The sequence below is a fragment of the Epinephelus lanceolatus genome, chromosome 3 (assembly GCF_041903045.1).
Source record: "Epinephelus lanceolatus isolate andai-2023 chromosome 3, ASM4190304v1, whole genome shotgun sequence".
NCBI classification, from domain to species: Eukaryota; Metazoa; Chordata; class Actinopteri; order Perciformes; family Serranidae; genus Epinephelus; species Epinephelus lanceolatus.
Window position 1 is genome coordinate 5,395,387 of NC_135736.1, and position 16,522 is coordinate 5,411,908.

General features: G+C 40.0%; 1 pseudogene across 1 annotated transcript in view; it reads right to left on the minus strand.

The window, feature by feature from the left end:
* LOC144459384 (uncharacterized) overlaps positions 1 to 16,303 on the minus strand; it is a 33,990-nt pseudogene extending 17,687 nt beyond the window's left edge. The window contains exons 1-2 of the transcript XR_013488355.1: positions 16,040 to 16,303; positions 1,789 to 1,905 (exon numbers count right to left, since the gene is read on the minus strand). The product of XR_013488355.1 is annotated as an uncharacterized LOC144459384 (transcript). The remainder of the gene's footprint in view (positions 1 to 1,788; positions 1,906 to 16,039) is intronic.
* Positions 16,304 to 16,522: the final 219 nt, after the last annotated feature.

Below are 16,522 nucleotides of genomic sequence, written 5' to 3' on the forward strand. Positions count from 1 at the left end.
ATGAAGTGGATTAAAAAGTACAATATATCCCTCTGAAATGTAGTGAAGTTGAAGTAGCATATAATGAAACACTCAAGTACAAGTACCTCATAATTGAACTTCAATACAGTACTTCTGTAAATGTATTATTTTTTCACCATGTAGTTTGTACTAATACTATGTTAGGTAGAACAAATCTGGGTAACACTTTATATTAAGGTACTGTAATAAGCGCTTATTAATGCTTAATAAGCACAAATTAACAGTTAATGAGCACTTATAAGACAGTATAAGCATAACTGACTGAGTTATTATTGCTTATAGGAGCATTATAAGCACTTAATAGAGTCTTTGGTAACAGTTTATAAATCTATACTAAATATTAATAAGATGTCTATTTACATTAATTATAATTTATAAGGGTTAATTATAGAATAATAACCACGTTTATTACTGGTTTATAACACACTATACGACCCTATAAGATGAAATTAATAAGGTGTATATTAACATTAATGAGACTATAAGAAGTTAATTTAATTGTCATATTACGGTTAATAAATGCTTAATTAAGCACTAATTAATAATAAATAATGATCCTTTGCATCTACCAAATCTAAAGGTGGAACAGTGTCATATAAAGGTTAATAAACTATTAATATGCACTTATTAACAGCTCATAATGCATCTTTGCAGCTACTGGATCTAAAGTGGGAACAGTGTCGTATAAAGGTTAATAAATTATCAATATGCACTTATTAACAGCTCATAATGCATCTTTGCAGCTACTGGATCTAAAGTGGGAACAGTGTCGTATAAAGGTTAATAAATTATCATTATGCACTTATTAACAGCTCATAATGCATCTTTGCAGCTACTGGATCTAAAGTGGGAACAGTGTCGTATAAAGGTTAATAAATTATCATTATGCACTTAACAGCTCATAATGCATCTTTGCACCTACTGGATCTAAAGTGGGAACAGTGTCGTATAAAGGTTATTAAATTATCATTATGCACTTATTAACAGCTCATAATGCATCTTTGCAGCTACTGGATCTAAAGTGGGAACAGTGTCGTATAAACGTTAATAAATTATCATTATGCACTTATTAACTGCTCATAATGCATCTTTGCAGCTACTGGATCTAAAGTGGGAACAGTGTCTTGTTGACATTCATAAACTCTTTATTATGCACTCACTGAAGTTAATAATTCTATTAATTATGCACCTATTGCAACATCTAGATATCAATCACTATTTCAACACTAAAGAATTCTGATGCGCTCTTTTCACTCTAGTATGTTGTTATTTTCTTTAGCAAAGGATCATGGGAATCTCATTTCCTCAAAATGGCATACAAACATGAGTTATTTGAACTTTTTTGAGCAGATTGATTCAGAGTTAGCTGCTTTATTCACTCGTGATGAGAATTCAGCCTACCAATGGTGGTGAAAACACAACATAAGGACATATTTCCTTTTCATATTGATTTTTAATGCAACCACTATTGTCAAAAACAGGAAAAAAGGATTGGAAACCCTAATAGTTGAGTTCTAAAAAAAATGACAGATCTGAGTTCATTTGGCTTTTTCAAAAGTTTTGTTACTTAGATTGACTGTTCGGGAATACAGTGTTCCACAAAGCCTCCTGTAACCCAGGCCAAAGGTGGCCAGGTCAGTGATGTCTTCAGGCCAGTTGCTTAGGTCAAACATGGTGGCAGTGGCCTTCAAGACACCCTCATCAAGGTTGCCAAACCGCGTGGCGAGGATGTCACAGATTAGTGACATTGATTAGTTTATCTTTCACTTTGTGGAAGTCATCATCATCCACTTGTTTCCTGTTGAGTTTTACACCAGAGAAGATGTTTCCGGGAAAAGGTCCCACTCCCTCCAGGAACTGCTTCAGATGCTGACCTGGGACTGTCTGAAATACAGAAGAAAAAAACTTTCACTGTCACGATTGCTAAACATACACCATGGCATATTAATTCCTCTCTAGGGAGTTTATTTTGTTTACCTGCATGGCTACAAGAGCCAGGGTCGTCTTCTGACCTATGGCTAAGCCGCGCCCCCTCCTCCACTCACTCGGACAAACTATCAACATTCAGCGCTATGGCAGGTGTCACAGTACACGGCATTTCGCAGGAGGCAATTGATGATTTTTGGGGACATAACGATAAGATCTCATTGAAAAGTAACCAAAAGGGCCTAAACTACGCATTGGAGGGATATATTCATCATTTTATTGTTGAGAAGGTCAATGAAAAGCTTAAATTACAAGCCAAAATTTACAGGTCACAGTGTACGCTTGTGAACCACATGTCGTTGCCGTTGCCATCAAAGACAACAAGTTAAAGTGCCACTGAAGTTAAGGTTTTTGGCTCAGAATATGAGAAAAGGATATAGGCCTTTTTACCATCTTTACCAAGAGTGTCTCTCTGTTAAGGCCTCTACACATGATCAGCTGTAAAACCACTTTGCACTGGCTGTCCTATTGTTTGTCTATGGAGAGGGCGGCAACGCCTGACAAAGCGGCACCGCTACCCTTTGCGTCGCGCACCGCTTGGATTTTCCGCCCGAGCACTGCGCTCAGAGTTGAAATTATTTGAACTTTGATCACGCCGCTGCGCCGCACCTGGCGGTGAGCGAAGCACATTGTTCTTATCATGTGAAGGTCGCTTTAGTTTGGTGCTACAGTATTTACATTGAATCATTCAGCATAACGTTTGCCAACCTTTGTTATCTCTGCGATTACAGATAAATTAATGAAGCTACGCTCCAGAAGTTAACGTTAGCTTAACTAGAGCTAACAATGATGTATAGAGTTGCCACCCATCCCGTTTTTCCCAGAATTGTTCTCTTTTTTCATCAGCTGTCCCGGGAAAAAAAATATCTCTCCCGGGACACAATTTGTCCCGTTTTTTGGGGAAAATGCAGCAGCAGCAGGCCAAGGAGTCCATCCTGAATCAGTGCAACAGGCTCAAGAACATCTGTGTCAGAGAGACAGCAAAGAGGTGAGAGGAGCTGTGGGAAGTCCTAACAGTTCACTTAGTATATTTGTACATCTGATCATGTTTTAATTTGTATTTTTTCCATTTATATTTAAACCTACGGGCCCGAACGACGCATAGTGCATCCAAATTCACACCTGTTCTTCTCTGTGGATTTTCTCCACGACCGTACGTCACAGCGAGAAGCCACGCATATCACATGAAACAGCGGAATCGTAGCTTTCCGAATGTTTTCACAGCGAAAAAAAAAAGATAAAGTTACACTAAAATTATCTATAACAGAGCTTTCATACAGCTTTGCACACACAATACTCTTGGATGGATTACTGGCGAATGCAGGGTTGCACAGAAATGCCACGCATATCACATGAAAGCGCAGGAGCAGAGCTCTCCAATGATACCACACACATCATTGTGCTGTCATCCCATCACACTATAAATACAGATTAATTGTCTACCAAATAAAAACCTGATGAATTTCTTTACAACCCATTATACAGATGTTGTTATCAGTCACTTCATATAGTGAGGAATATCGTATCTTACCACGTCTTAAAGGGCCAGTGTGTAATATTTGGCATGGTTTATTGTCAATCTGAATCTGAATCTGAATATTCTACCCATTAATATGTTTATATAAGTGTATAATCGCTATAAAATAAAATTTGTTTGGTTTTCATAGCCTTATAATTATGCTTTTAAATATATATATATATATATATATATATATATATATAGCAAGGGCCTTGCTTTAGAGAGGTCGCCATCTTGCGCCGCCATGTATGTAAGGCAGACCGAGCGGACAATCCAGCCAGCCAGAGAACGCGTTTCGCGTGTATAAATGAACCAACGAAGACAGCGGAAGGAAGGAAGAAGGAGGAGGAAACAGCAGAGAGTGTTAGTAGTTCGTCGATAGAGAGTAGTGAAAAGTTTTTTAGTTATAAAGTTTGCGAATGGACCACACTTACCATGCAACAGGAGAGAATGAACCTGAACCGTCATCTGCGAGGAAAAGAAGACGTAACTTCACTCCTTGTGATGCACTCTCTGCAGTGCTTTTCCTCCTGATGATATATCTCCCCAACGATGGTAGCAGTAGCACCGAATCCCATTCTGTGCATTCAACCTCTCTTCTCGCCCGCTCAGCATCAAACACATGGAGTTCCTCATCTGTATGCTCCGGCTCAAACAGGTATGGCTCTGGGTCTGTGTCCGCTACAAGAAACTCTTCAAAACCGCGTTCAAAGTCATCCATTGCAGCTACTATAGTCCAGAGATATTGCTAGGCTAAATAAACAGCTGCTACGCTGTCAGTCAGTGTGTGGGCTGGAGGTTGGTGGAGCAGAGAGGGGAGGGGGGTCCCCACTCTGTATGATAAACGAGTATGTGTGTATGAAGTGTGTCTGTTACGCTAGAAGAGTCAGAGTTTGGGACGGAGTCTTTTACCCCCTGGAGTGTTACCGGAGTTTTTGGAGTGCTCAAATAAATGGGCCTTTTTCCCGAACACTACTCTGGTCTCCTGCTCGTGAGGGATTCATTACAATATCATAACATGGTTTAGATTTCTAAATAAATATTCACCTCGTCGCTAGATAGCCTGAAAAACTCGTGCGCAAGGCTTTTTGTCCCTACGAGGCCACCGTCATTTACCCGACAGGAGGGGTGAGCGAGTGAGCCCTGCAATCTAGAATTTGACCACTGATGTCACTGTTTTCAACAGTTTTCAACCCATTTTACACAGTGGCCCTTTAAGCTTGCGTGTGTTTCTCCCTGTCTATCCACATTTGTAGTCCAGTTTTCAGGATGCAAATATCTCCATATTGTCCAGTTGACACTCCATCAAACTTTGAATGACAAGACCAGCCACTTCACCATTGCCAACTGCAGCCTAATTATGCATGCATGACAGGGCCGTAGTCACCATATTCATTGAGGGGGACACGTGCCCCCCCCCCCCCCCCCCCCCCCCCATGCCCAATTTTTTTTTTTACTGCAATCAAAGTGGCAAATATTATCTTGGAAGACATCATTATCACTATTATCTTGGATGTAAATATTGCATGTTTCTTTCAGATAAAACACATTTTTGACTTGTGAATGAGTCAATGGAATTTCTTGCAATAATGAAAAAATACTGGCAATCATGTCCACCTGGCACAAACCATATGTTTTGGACAACTGTGAAGTGACAGAATGTCTCACCATCATGGTTCTTATATTGCCAGATTCCAGAGAGTCTCCCCTCTTCAGATATGGCAGAATATGTCAACTTCCAACTTGCTATGCTGAGATACATGTAAAAATGTAAGAATTTAGTAACACAGATTTGTTTTTTTCATTGATATAAAAATTAATATAAAACACAGCCACATAGTAGGACATTAAATGATGGTAAATCTGGTCTCCTATGTCCGAATTTCATGTTCATTGGTCAGTCTGAACTGGTAATAATGGCCGAGCCCTCCACCTCAAACATTTGGTCGAGTGTCCCTTTTTTCCACAAATCCAAGGTGGCAACCCTAATGATGTACGATCACCAAAGTACAAAACTAGAACAAAACAGGCTAATGAACTCCCAGCAAACAAGGTGACATGATGAACAACGCAGCTAGGAGCTAACATTGGGCTAACTTTAGTTAATGTTAGCTAGAGATGTTAAAGATAACTTTATATTTCTTTCTAGCAAAGTGACAATATGTTGCCTCAAACACGATGTTGACTTACCTTAGAACAGATGTGGACATCATTGTTAATCTTATTCACGTTGAGTTGATGTTGTGGTCTAACATTACCGCACAACTTTATCCAAATGAGATCCTTTTCTCTGTAGAGATGTGGTTTAAAGTATAAAAAATACACCTCGTCGCCCAGCCTCTCAGGATACCTTGTGTCGGAGTTGCATGTACCCCATGCACACCGTTTGACCATTTTTAAAATTCAAATCTCCGAAAAGCTCATAAAACCGAACAAAACTGACTTTCTGTAATGCATTTCAATGAAAGTCAAGGCAGAGAATGTCCGCGTGTATGGGAATGGCTATATGCACTGTGATTGGCTCATTGCGTTTGAGGGCGGGACTTAGCCATAGGTCAATTATTCAAGCAACAAAAGCAACGTTGAGATTTTTGCTGTCCCGTAATTGTCCCAGACACATCATCTTTATGTCCCAGTAGCAATTTTTATAGTCTCCGGGACGTCAGGACACCGTTAGTTTCGAGCCCGAGAGCATATTAATGATTTATTAACCTTTATAGGACATTGTTCCCACTTTAGATCCGGTGGCTGCAAAGGATCATTGTTAACTATTAATAACACCTTATTAATTTAATCTGATAGGGTCTTATAGTGTCTTATAAACCAGTAATAAATAAATAAATAATAATGGTTATTATTCTTTAATTAACCCTTATAAATCATAATTAATGTAAATAGACATCTTATTAATTAATATTTAGGATAGCTTTATAAACTGTTATCAAGTTTCTATTAAGTGCTTATAATGCTCCTATTTGCAATAATAACTGTGTTAATTATGCTATAATTAATCAATCAATCAATCAATCAATTTTATTTATAAAGCCCAATATCACAAATCACAATTTGCCTCACAGGGCTTTACAGCATATGACATCCCTCTGTCCTTATGACCCTCGCAGCGGATAAGGAAAAACTCCCCAAAAAAAACCCTTTAATGGGGAAAAAACGGTAGAAACCTCAGGAAGAGCAACTGAGGAGGGATCCCTCTTCCAGGACAGACAGACGTGCAATAGATGTCGTACAGAACAGATCAGCATAATAAATTACCAGTAGAGATGCAGGTAATGACAGTAGGTTACAACAACATTATTGAAAGTAATAATATTATAGTTATAGTTCTGGCTACTGTGGTACAATATGTTGAAAGTATGTATTAATATCTGGCAGTATACATGTGTGACAATAATCATATGTGTATAATAACAGTAGAAGTATGACTAATGACTAATGATGGCAGCAGCAGCAGGAGGCATCTGGCAGGACCACGGCAGCAGCACAACCACACACGTCACGCTGTCCAGGCACCGCTGCGATATGAGTTAATCTGAGAGACAGTGGAGCACAAAGGCTCCGCAGAAGAAGCCGAGTTAGTGACATCCAGAATGGCCGAGTTAGCAAGATGCAGTAATAGAATACGAGAGAGAGAGAGAGAGAGAAGGAGAGAAGGAGAGAAGGTGCCCGGTGTATTATGGGGGGGGTCCTCCGGCAGACTAGGCCTAAGTCAGCCTAACTAGGGGCTGGTACAGGGCAAGCCTGAGCCAGCCCTAACTATAAGCTTTATCAAAGAGGAAAGTCTTAAGTCTAGTCTTAAATGTGGAGACGGTGTCTGCCTCCCGGACCGTAACAGGAAGATGATTCCACAGGAGAGGAGCCTGATAGCTGAAGGCTCTAGCTCCTGATCTACTTTTGGAGACTTTAGGGACCACGAGTAACCCTGCGTTCTCAGAGCGCAGTGTTCTGGTGGGATAATATGGCACTATGAGCTCACTAAGATATGATGGAGCTTGACCAGTTAGAGCTTCATAAGTTAACAGTAGGATTTTAAATTAACACTTATATAGTCTTATTAATGGTAATAAACATCTTATTCTTTCTTATAAGTGCTCATTAACTGGTTAATTGGTGCTTATTAAGCATTAAATAACGCTTATTACAGTACCTTAATATAAAGTGTTACCCAAATCTGATATAAGTTACTATATTAGAAAATATTTACTGTGACTTGAAAATCTGTTCAGTGTATAGATTGGTTATTAAGAATTATAAAATCATGGGGATCATCTGAAAATGAGCATGACTGTCAAGCTCAAGACAAGGCTACTTCTTTTACATCCTGACTACTTAACAAAACCTCCACCACAAATACTGATGATTGAAGTTTTAAAGAAATTCAGTCAGCATTTTGTTGTTGAAGTTAAATAGCAATGAGGAGGTCAATGGTTTGAGCTGGTTGGTTGGGCCAAAAGGTTGGTTGAGCATTCCAAACAAACCTGCAGCAAGATTATTGAAAATAATCAGGGGAAAGATACAAAAAAGGTTTATTTCAAGACCCTGAATTTGCTTAGAGTGTATCATGTTCTGGGTCTGGAACATGGTGGCAGCATCATAAAGGGATAGTTCCACTAACACATGGCTGCATCTGCCTGGATATTCTTACGCCTTTTCTCCCGTAGCTTCTCCGCACCTCCCTTGCGCTTTGGTGATTTATCCATCAGTGTACGCTAGAAGGCTATGCACTCCACCACTGTGCACAAGGCCAACAGCCAGCTACTCGCACTCAGGAGAACTCAGAAAATGAGCGGGGAGGGGGCGACAGAGGAGGAAGGGCTGAGACATTTCATTGGGTCAGCCCAATGTAAGTGTAGAAAAATAACCAATTTCCCGTATTCCTATCAGCAGAAGGTCACTGAGCAACAAGTTTGTAGAGCCACAGTATCACATTTCTATCTCATCACCATCAAACAGCAGCCTGTGATCACAAACAGGGTGTTGGTGAACTTGTGAGGGTGAGGCGAGTGTTGTTGGTGTGGACTCTTAATCTTATTGCATCGTTTGCTCATTTGCAGTCACTTCCAAAAACCTTTTTTTTTAACCTGACCTCATTAAATTGTTGTTTATCATCATTTATGATAGAGGACAGCATATCGTGACTGCTTTAATTATGAGGAACTCACTTTTAAGCTCCAGCTCAGTAAACCTCCATAAGCTCAGATAGTTTGTCCATTTTCTCTGTTTTCCTATGCTGCAGTGCACTTATGTCTCAAGCACAGGGTATCCTAGGTCAACCGGACTCAGAGCCTACGGCCATGCTAATAACTCTACAAGTTTGTACTTAAGAACAGTGGTGAGCTGCATGCTAACATTTGGCAAAGGTGAAAACAAATAACAAATCTGCACCCTAAGCAGCTCCCATTTAGAAGGGTTTTAATAAAGAAAGCATTCTGTAATGCATTCTGCTGCTGCTGGTGAGCAGCAACTGTGATGTATCAAGATGTGTTTTTCAGACATATGTATGATATATATATGTATCATACATATATACTGTTAAGTTATATATATGTATGTATATATATATATATATACACTGTATATATATATATATATATATATATATATAATTTTTTTTTTTAATTTTTAATTTTATTATAAATATGGGCAACAGGTGTGGCATGTCACATGACTGGCTTAGGCACAATGGGTATTTAATTTGACGACTTTCTGTCGATCTGGCAATCAAGGTCAAGGATCAAGGAGGCCATAGAGATCAGGAAGCAGGCCAGGACACCATCAACCAGGATGATAGGGCTTTAATGCTGTCGCACACCTGGGACGCTCTCCACCAGAGACCATCGTGCGGCGGGGGGCGTGACCGGCCTGGCAGATCTGTCAGATTGCCAAGCCAGTCATGCCTTCAGGGAAACACCAGCTGATAAAGACACGTCACGACACGTCAGATGACGCTTCTGAAGAAGACTGAAGTAAACAGTCGAAACATGTCAAGGTAAAGCAACATCTCCTAACCTCTTTGTCTGAAAAAAAGAAAAACCTCTATACTAAACACTGGACTTTCACCTGGGAGCCCAGTGTTCACTTCCTGTATGTATTTAAAATCCTAATGTTAACTTAAAAAGCTCTAAATGGTCAGGCTCCATCATATCTTAGAGAGCTCATAGTGCCATATTATCCCACCAGGACACTGCGCTCTGAGAATGCAGGGTTACTCATGGTCCCTAAAGGAGCCAGAGCCTTCAGCTACAGTCAGGTCCATAATTATTTGGACAATGATACAGTTGTCATCATTTTGGCTCTGTACACCACCACAATGGGTTTTAAATGAAACAATGAATACCTGCTTAAAGTGCAGACTCTCAGCTTTCATTTAAGGCTTTTTTTCAAAAATGTAGTATGAACCGTGTAGGAATGACAACCATTTCTTCACACAGTCCCCCAACTTTAAGGGCTCATAAGTATTTGGACAAACTAACATAATCATCAATTAAACAGTCAGTTTTAATACTTGGTTGCAAATCCTTTACAGTCAATGACTGCCTCAAGTGTTGGACACATAGGCATCATCAGATGCTGGGTTTCTTCCCTGGTGATGCTCTGCCAGCCCTTTACTGCAGCCGTCTGCACTTCCTGCTTGTGTTTTGGGTGTTTTGCCCTCAGTTTTGGCTTCAGCAAGAGAAATGCATGCTCAATTGGATTCAGGTCAGATGATATGACTTGGCCATTGCAGAACATTCCACTTCTTTGCCTTAAAAATGTCTTTGGTTGCTTTTGCTGTATGCTTCAGGCCATTGTCCAACTGCACTGTGAAGCATCGTTCAATGAGTTTTGAAACATTTGGTTGAATCTGAGCAGATAATGGTGCCCCAAACACTTCAGCTTTCATCCTGCTGCTCTTGTCAGCAGTCACATCATCAATAAATACAAGAGAACCAGTTCCACTGGCAGCCATACATGGCCATGACATAACAGTACCTCCACCATGCTTCACTGATGAGGTGGTGTGCTTTGGATCATGAGCAGTTCCTTCCCTTCTTCCTTCTCTTGTCTTCCCATCATTCTGGTAGTTGATCTTTGTTTTATCTGTCCATAGTATGCTGTTCCACAACTGTACAGGCTTTTTAGATGGTTTTTGACAAACTCTAATCTGGCCTTCCATTTTTAAGACTAACCAATGGTTTGCATCTTGTGATAAACCCTCTGTATTTATTCTAGTGAAGTCTTGTCTTGCTTACAAGAGCATCAGGATGAAAGCTGAAGTGTTTGGGGCACCATTATCTGCTCAGATTCAACTAAATGCTTCAAAACTCATTGGACGATGCTTCACAGTGCAGTTGGACAATGACCTGAAGCATACTGCAAAAGCAACCAAAGACATTTTTAAGGCAAAGAAGTGGAATGTTCTGCAATGGCCAAGTCATATCATCTGACCTGAATCCAATTGAGCATGCATTTCTCTTGCTGAAGCCAAAACTGAGGGCAAAACATCCAAAACACAAGCAGGAAGTGCAGACGGCTGCAGTAAAGGGTTGGCAGAGCATCACCAGGGAAGAAACCCAGCATCTGGTGATGTCTATGTGTCCAACATTTGAGGCAGTCATTGACTGTAAAGGATTTGCAACCAAGTATTAAAACTGACTGTTTAATTGATGATTATGTTAGTTTGTCCAAATACTTATGAGCCCTTAAAGTTGGGGGACTGTGTGAAGAAATGGTTGTCATTCCTACACGGTTCATACTACATTTTTGAAAAAAGCCTTAAATGAAAGCTGAGAGTCTGCACTTTAAGCAGGTATTCATTGTTTCATTTAAAACCCACTGTGGTGGTGTACAGAGCCAAAATGATGACAACTGTATCATTGTCCAAATAATTATGGACCTGACTGTATCACGCTCCTCTCCTGTGGAATCATCTTCCTGTTGCGGTCCGGGAGGCAGACACCGTCTCCACATTTAAGACTAGACTTAAGACTTTCCTCTTTGATAAAGCTTATAGTTAGGGCTGGCTCAGGCTTGCCTTGTACCAGCCCCAAGTTAGGCTGACTTAGGCCTAGTCTGCTGGGGGACCTCCTATGATACACCGGGCATCTTCTCTCCTTCTCTCTCTCTCTCTCTCTCTCTCTCATGTCCTGTTACTGCATCTTGCTACTGGCTTCTTCTCCGGAGCCTTTGTGCTTCACTGTCTCGCAGGTTAACTTATATCGCAGCGGCGCCTGGATAGTGTGACGTGTGTGGTTGTGCTGCCGCCGTGGTCCTGCCAGATGCCTCCTGCTGCTGCTGTTATCATTAGTCATACTTCTACTGTCATTATACACATATGATTATTGTCACATATGTATACTATCAGATATTAAAATATACTTTCAACATATTGTACCACAATAGTCTGTAATATTAATTATATTATTACTTTCATTATTGCTGTTGTAAGCTACTGTCATTACTGTCTGTCCTGCATCTCTCTCTTTCTCTGTCTCTCTTTCCGTCTCATTGTGTCATATGGATTACTGTTAATTTATCATGTTGATCTGTTCTGTACGACATCTATTGCATGTCTGTCTGTCCTGGAAGAGGGATCCCTCCTCAGTTGCTCTTCCTGAGGTTTCTACCATTTTCTTTCCCCCGTTAAAGGTTTTTTTGGGGAGTTTTTCCTTATCCTCTGTGAGGGTCCAAAGGACAGAGGGATGTCGTATGCTGTAAAGCCCTGTGAGGCAAATTGTGATTTGTGATATTGGGCTTTATAAATTTGATTGATTGATTGATTGATTGATTGAATGTAGAGCCAAACCATGATGTTTTTTCTAAACCTAACCATGTGCTTTTGTTTATGTCCTAGAATTGGTGGTGGCATCCCTGAACATCAACAGTTGATGCAGGAGGATACCTAGTCTAAAATATATAGCCGTGACAGTCCACTGACAAAGCAACAATATGTGACAACTTGTGATAATAACGTGTTGGAACATCATCACACCAAACACGGTTTTACAGCCTTGTTGTGGTGGTGACGTTAGTCATGCGCTCATAGTATTTTTTGTTTATAGCCTAACGCTAGCTATTTACTTCTCGCGACTGCATTTATGCTTCAGTATCATAAAAGTGGTGTTCATTTGTGGAGATTATCTTGCTGAACAAAATGTGTAAGTAACATAAACTTTTGTTTGCCACAGAGCTTATTTTTTGCAATAAAATCTGATGAAAACATCCCATCAGGACGTAATAGAGGAGGGGGAGTAGGCCTTTGGAGGGAGGTGGAGTTGCAAGGGGAAAAAACAAAAAACAATCCACCAGCTATGAATATAACTAACCCAACATTGCCTAACACAACCATACTTTAATTGCATTTCATGACTTGGGTTGTTTCTACTTTTTAAGTGCACGTGTATGGGCTGAAATATGTGCCTCCAGAAACTGAATTTGAATCGTTTATATTTGAATTTGAATTTCTAAACTTGAATAATTGCATTGAAAAACTGAATTTGAATCACATAATTTGAAATTGTATTGTTTAATTTGAATCATTGCATTGAAAAACTGAATCTGAATAGTATAATTTGAAATTGAATTTATTAGTTTGGAACTGAAGTCCAATCAAATTTGATCCTCACTGAAAATTCAACTCTATGTATCTTCACATTCAGTTCTCACAATTCAATTTCAAATTTACTGTGACAGACATCCGGGTACTTGAAGGATGAAGGAAGAGCAATCGAGCGCAGATACACAGGACTGCTCTTCGGCCAATCAGCACCTACGTTTTTGAGCACGTAGGAAGAAGCGCTTGCTCGCCTTGACCCATACGAAAGAGCATGGATACCAAGAGGCGAAGCTCCATTGAATTTTTGCCAACAGCCACTAGGGGCGCTGCCGCCATTTTGGACTGTTGAGCTTGGACTGTTGCGCCCAGACAACATGCAAGATGTCAAGGAGAGAGGAGAAAAAAGTAAAAGAAAACAGTGTAGTGCAATTATCTGCAACAACTATCAGTGGAACACCCCGCACCTGGCCTTCCACCGTTTCCCGAAGGATCCCGACAGGTAAGAACTCCTGAGGTGTAAGTTTTAAAGTGTTTTAATATCAATTTAATATGTATATGTATATACATACACATATGTGTATATATATATATATATATACATATATATATACTTATATACATATATGGCCTCTTGGACCATTTATATCAGAACTGATTACTGCTTTAGCATTAAAATATATCATATTAAAATAGCCTATTATTATTATTATTATTATTATTATTACTGTCCCCGTACTGTACAAACTGTAAATAAATCTATATTCCTGACTATGTGACGTCGCCATTAATGTGTTTCTAGTTAAAATACTGATTTTTTTTTTTATTTTTATTTTTTGGTAGATTGGCTTATGGGGTGATTTTGAAGGAGTAATTAAGTTAATCTTCTCATAAGTGGATGTAATATGTAGAGATGCCATCTAGGCCGTCTATATTTTGCTTTACAAAAATGTGAAAAAGCAGCTGTGACCAAGCTATCATGAGGTGAGTAGCATTGTAAGCATAATTAATAGCGATATACTTCAGTTTGTCTGTGTGTTTTTGTATGCAAGCGGGTCTGTTGCGGTCTGCTGACAATCCAAAATGGCGGCGGTAGGACGAAAACATGGGCGAGTCTGTTGCTATGGGGCGTTCTATTGAGCTTCGCCTCTTGGTATCCATGCTCTTTGCCCATACTGGCTTGACCATGGATGCGGCTGGGACAAATACAGTAATTTGGCATTTTACCATATATTTTAACGACCTTTTTCAGCTGTTGTTAATGTTATAGCTACTTTGTAGGAACGTTTCGTTTCATCAGCGAGCATAAACAAATCATGTTTACAATTACAGGCGACTAGCACGTTAGCATTGTTTCAGCTATCATTTTAGCAACGCAGAGCAGGCGGAGCTAGTCTACAAGTCACATGTGATGTCACATGTGATGATATCCATTTAACGGTAGTGTTCTTTCTCACCATGAATGTTTTGTTGATACCAAACAAGAAATTCGAGTTAGTAGTTGGATTTGCAGTGTGCATAACGACTGACATTAAAGATTATATGCTTGTGCCCACACCGCTGTTGCAAACAGCGCGCATATTTATGATTTTGACATTGATAAAAGTCCGAAGGGGACTGAAATGTACGTTACTGTTATGAACAGTGCATTGTGAGATTATCATCTAGAACATGATAAAGAAATGTAGAAATTGTGAAAGAAAGGCAGTGTTATACTTGTTACAACATGTTAATTTCTTTCAGTGCATCACCGGTGTTGAGGTCACGGCCACTTGTGATGTCTCCATCACAAGGGCGCAAGTGCGGGTATTTGGACAGGGCCAAACTCAGGCAAGGTCCAGGTAGACCGAGTCGGTAGAATTGACGTCACGACGAAGATGGCTGCGCACATTGTAAATGGTAAACAAAGTTATTTGTCCTCAATTTGTCCTCGAATATGCTGTTTAATTAAGCATTTGTGTTGTAAAAATCATACAAGTACTTTGCAATGGCATTTGTATTTCCACTGTTGATTTGCGTTGGAAAAAAAGTCTGTGCAAGCCCGTTGTAGCCTAAAGTCGTTTGAACCAGCAAAGTCTCCCTTACTCAGCAGCCATGCAAACAAAAACAAACTTAAGGCGCGCCGCCATGTTTTCTGGACTGTTGAAATGAAATGCTTTCAGATCAGACGTGTCATAAGGTCATATAAATCCGACAAGGAATGACCGGCCTTGATTGCCAAACGAATGCGGCATGAGCTATAGAGACCAAAACCATCAGTCGTCACCCCCGGAGGTTGCCGCTTGGGCAAGGCGAGCGAGCGCTTCTTCCTACGTGCTCAAAAACGTAGGTGCTGATTGGCCGAAGAGGAGTCCTGTGTATCTGCGCTCGATTGCTCTTCCTTCATCCTTCAGGTACCCGGATGTCTGTCACAGTAAATTTGAAATTGAATTGTGAGAACTGAATGTGAAGATATATAGAGAGTTGAATTTTCAGTGAGGATCAAATTTGATTGGACTTCAGTTCCAAACTAATAAATTCAATTTCAAATTATACTATTCAGATTCAGTTTTTCAATGCAATGATTCAAATTAAACAATACAATTTCAAATTATGTGATTCAAATTCAGTTTTTCAATGCAATTATTCAAGTTTACAAATTCAAATATAAATGATTCAAATTCAGTTTCTGGAGGCACATATTTCAGCCCATACACGTGTCTGCATATGTAGCGTGATGCAGAGTGAAGCTGCCCTCCACTACACATTTAATTTGAAGTCTTTTATTTTGTTCTGCCAAGAGCAAAAATACAGTATATTAATCATCACAGTTCGCCACACTCACAGTACTTTACACTCAAGTGTGTGTTCTTGTTTCCTGAACGTATTCAATATTCTAACAGTTAGAATATTGAATACGTTGATAAAGAACGTACATTGTTGATAAACAATGATAAACAACAATACATTGTTGTTCCCTGAACTACAATCTCAGCCTGAGCCGGCACAGGCTTCAGGGAGGCCAGGTAGGACAGTACACGCTGCAGATACTGTTGATATGATTCTGTGGACTCTTCATCCACTTCGATTTCATCTAACGTCGTCTCCACCAACCTGATGAGGGCGCGTCTTGTTTTGCTGGCAAACCCCTCAACAGGTGCGTTACACTTTAGATGCTCACACAGGGAAGAGAGCTCCGTCTCCTCCAGCGTCAGCAGTATCCTGCTTACTTCATCCCTAGCTTCCTCCATGGTCCTCCTCTGTCTTTCTATTCTTCTATGGGGCTGGGCCGTGGGCTGAATGAACCATCCTCTGCTACCAAAATATGTAGCATGATGCAGAGTGAAGCTGCCCTCCACTACACATTTAATTTGAAGTCTTTTATTTTGTTCTGCCAAGAGCAAAAATACAGTATATTAATCATCACAGTTCGCCACACTCACAGTACTTTACACTCAAGTGTGTGTTCT